The sequence below is a fragment of the Mustela nigripes genome, chromosome 5 (genome assembly GCF_022355385.1).
Source record: "Mustela nigripes isolate SB6536 chromosome 5, MUSNIG.SB6536, whole genome shotgun sequence".
In the NCBI taxonomy this organism is placed as follows: domain Eukaryota; kingdom Metazoa; phylum Chordata; class Mammalia; order Carnivora; family Mustelidae; genus Mustela; species Mustela nigripes.
Window position 1 is genome coordinate 83,525,971 of NC_081561.1, and position 4,328 is coordinate 83,530,298.

At 38.5% G+C, this 4,328-nt stretch overlaps 1 non-coding gene across 1 annotated transcript; it reads left to right on the forward strand.

Moving 5' to 3' along the window:
- The first annotated feature begins 792 nt into the window (after positions 1-792).
- LOC132018857 (U6 spliceosomal RNA) lies at positions 793-898 on the forward strand. The gene has a single exon (XR_009404636.1). It is a non-coding gene; the product is annotated as a U6 spliceosomal RNA (small nuclear RNA).
- The last annotated feature ends 3,430 nt before the right edge of the window (positions 899-4,328 follow it).

The window sequence follows — 4,328 nt, forward strand, 5'->3', positions numbered from 1 at the left end:
AAAAACAAGTCTAAAACCATTACTGATGAATCCTGAGTGTATGTATGCATGTGTGTGTGTGTATCTATATCTATATATATACATATATATATATCCCAAAACATAATACTGTATGTCTTGTTTAATTCACTTTATCTGAAGAAGAGTACAGCATTCGTGCTATAGAAGAATAAAATTATTTGGAGGAGAAAACTTATCTACAAACAACCATAGTATCTCTCTAGCATGTTACCAGGCTTCCCAAAGAGCTGTAAACAATTCATTTGACACTGATAGGATCATCTAACTTTCAGTACAGATATTTAGTAATGAAATGAAAGACACATAGTCATTATGACTCCACAAAAGCTTGTTTGGGGGAAGTTACAGAAGTAGGTGTTCAGCAGAGTGGAGAAAATGAGCACAAAATGTTCCCAGCTTCGAAGTGAGCCCAAATCATGTGCTCGGATATGAGGTCAACATGGATGGAAGGGAAATAAAACTGGTGGGGAGAGTAAAAGCTGACGTAATCACACTTTTCACAATATCTCAGAATCTCAAAAGTGTGGACCCCTTACCCAGCAATTCCATACTTATAAAAATTTATAATCAGAATGGCGATGTAAAACAATCCACACACAAAAATTTAGCTCTAGCATTTTTTTTAAATGAGGAGAAATTGGAAACAATTTCTAATGATAGGAGATTCGTTAAATAAATTGTCATATCCTGAGAGGGAATAGTACACAGCCTAAAAGAATTGTGCTCTGGGGAAATATTGAGATGGGGGAAATAGTTATAAAATGTATTGAGGTGCTTGTTTCTCTAGCACATATACTAAATTAGAACAATACCAACAGGATTAGGATGGCCCCTGTGTAAAGACAACAAGCAAATTCGTGAAGCATTCCACATTTTTAAAAAATTTTAATTTATTTTATTTTTAAAATAAATAAATAAAATTAAAAAATAAAATATTTGTTTTATTTTATTAAATTAATTTAATTTATTTTATTTATTTAAGTGAGTAATGTAAGGTACAGAAGAGCATATGCTGCACAATATCAGTTCTGTAACATCCCTATGTAAATGTGGATACAATAGAAAAAATAGGACTGCACCCTCTTTACCCATGAAAGAATGGCCCTGAGGTCCACAGTTTGTTTGACTAAAACAAGATGAAGATGAAGATGGTCATGAGCCATGAGAGAGGTCACATTTCCCTTTTCAGATTGTGGGGCCTCTGAGTATCAGGAACATAAAAAAGCAGAAACACTGTATATTTTTGCAGACACCCAGTGAATATATCAGTAAGTACCACCATCTTAGCTCTCCAGTAAATAGATGGGTAAAAGTTCATAATATATTGGCAAAAAAGGCATAAAAGAATAGCCCGATGTACCCTGACATCATCATCTCATCCAGATTCATTTGTACCAGAAGAACAATTAGGAAGTTCAATTGAAAAATAAACAAGTTATCTAAACCTAGGACATCTGTTAGGAACACACATAAAAATGCCACCAGACTAAAGGAAATGCCCAGAGTGTGCCAGCCCTCGTGGGAGAGATCTTGCTCCTCTATGTACAGAACTCAAGTTCCTGCTGATCCTTGGTGCCATAAAAAATGTACTGTACATCATGAGACGAACTACCATAAACACAGTGCACTATCATCCTATGGGAGCGTGGGAGGCCACCTGTTCCTTATGCAAAGGACACAGACACGGGCTGGGACCTGAAAGTGAAAAGAGGAAGGGAACCAAGTGAGACACTGACCCAGACAAGGGTTTCATCAACCCATGTGGCCTCCCGTACCACAGGATTTTATTGCTCAAGCTCCAGGGCCACTTGCTCAAAATTAGACACCACGGACAGAGAGGAGGAAGAGGCTAAGGAAAGCACTGGTTAAATGAGGCTTTTGAGTCACCAAGAATCTTCCAAGGAGACCACACTTAGGGAGCAGGAAGATGTCTACATCATTGGCATAGTGAAGACTTCAAGCTTTTAAGACGAAAGGACTTGGGTCCCTGGCTAGCTCATTTCATAGCTGATTGAGTTTATGCAAGTCTCCTCTCCTCTTTTATTCTGTTCCCTGAGGCATAAAATAGTGTTACTAAAATAGTGTTGGTAAAGGGTTTTGTGAGGATTAAAAGAAACATTATATGTAAAATGCCTGCCATGATGCTTGGCATACAACAGATGCTTAATAATAGAACATTTCTACTTGTCTCCTTTTCCCACCTTCTCTAAGTATAGTTCTATTTATTAGTTGTTTTGAAAGAGTGAGAAAGTAGAGGAGGAGGAGGAGAACAAAGAGAATTATTTTAGTGAGTTCAGACATTATAAAAATCTCCCAATAAACTAAGAGATTATCACAGACTCTAGAGTTCTGCTATTTATGTCTAAGCGCTACTTAATGTGTGTGTGTGTGTGTCTGCCTTTTTATAAGAATTATAATGTTGGAAGATTGTTTAACTGCAAAAGTTCATGTGCATGTGTGTTGTGTTGACTTGGGTTAATTCATTTTTATTTTGCTAACAGAATTAAGGAGATCAAGAAAAACTTGAAACCTTTCTAGGCAGAATTCTCCAGGAACCACCCAAAGAAGTGGCTCAATTTTAGTGCATTTGCATGAAGCAAATAGGCTAGGGGAGACTGGAAGTCTGAATTGGTAATGTGATATTATATGAAACATCTCTACAGCAAATGTATTCATTTAACAAATACTGACTGAGAAGCTCTCCTGTGCCAGAACTGTGCTATGTCCGTGTGCCAGGACGAGACCAGAGGCATGGATGTTCACCAAGCCTTTAACTGAATTTGGTCACCGAAGCAAGAGCTGCAGAAGCACAGAACATTCTTCCTAGCTGCTCTCCTGCCCTCTCCAATAAAGTGTCACCATTTAGGGCTAATCTAACACTTAAAGCCAAACCAGATGTTCCAGGATATAACATTTCCCAGCACGTAAGGACCAGGAAGAAAGGAACAACTCAAGGTTTGGTTACTCGTGCAAACAGTGAGGACAGTGGATACTGAAGCAATACAAGGACCTGGTGGCTGGTCCGGGGAATGCCACTTAGCGTCAAGTATACTCGTCCCGCTTGAGACACATGTAATCTCAAATCACTGCAAAATATATTTGTGGGCTCTGCATAGCGCTCCTTTGTGCCAGTGGGAGATTTCTAAGCAAATAAGATGTTTCTCCCCAAAACCTGTCAGTTTTTTGAAGGAAACTACTTCACAATTGTGAAATACTCTTCTAATGACACCTATTTTTCTGCAACTAGAACTTACTAGCATAATAACAAGTTAGATCACAGTTATCAACATTTCTGTGGAGGGAAATTTTACCTGGCCTGTTTACCAGTTCCTTTAGTAATCAGAATCTTACTTGCCAGTCCTCCGGGTTTGGGGACATAGATCACTCCTCCGTCTTTCTTTCCCAAGCATTATTTTGTCAAAAGCATTTTAGGTAAAAGAAAACAACTGCTATGATTTCATAAGATGGCAAATAAGAGTGATGCGGCAACAGTTTTTTCCAGGGCTTGTTTTTCTTCTACAAATTTTTTGACAGAAAGATAAGCAAAGAGAAGAAAAACTTCTTAGAACTTTCAATCACTTCCATCTAGAAATACCATCAACATTTTAGCCTACATCCTCAGGTTTTATATCTTTACACTAGACACCTACTTATTTTCTGTAACCAAAATGGGATCATACTCTCCACGAAACTGCATATTCTGTTTGCTCATGCCACTCCGTGTTCTCACACATCATTTTTAATGGCAGCATAGTACTCCACTACATCATGCTTGATTTAACCAACAGAAGCCTATGTTTACGGCCTTGAAACTAATGATACCCTGAGAGCTTCAGCTTTTAAACCACCTACCCCTCTAGATTATTCTGGAAGTTGTATTCTCAGCTGGTATCTGAATGTGTGCCTCTGCTTCCGGCTCACTTGTGGTCAGTCCCCAGGAGACTTCCAGTTGAGTCAGGGGTTAATTGAGCTCAGGCAACTAAGACCCCTGTGGTCATTAAGAAGAGGAGAACTACAATGTGGATTAGGACATGAATTGTTCCTGACAAAACACAGTGAGTTTCAGACTATGCGAAATTTCTGAGCGGATTTTCATTCACTCAACTAATATAGATACAGCCCCTGCTATGCACATCAGACACCATGCTCTGTGCTAGGGATGCATTAGAGAACTAGAAAAACTTGAGCTTAGTTTCTTTCTCACAGAGCTTAACGTTTTTTGACAGCTTAACAATTCTGAAAAGCCAAGAAAACCAAAAACAGCCTCAAATCCTTGTTGTTGTTGCAAGTAAAGTGGAATGGAAATC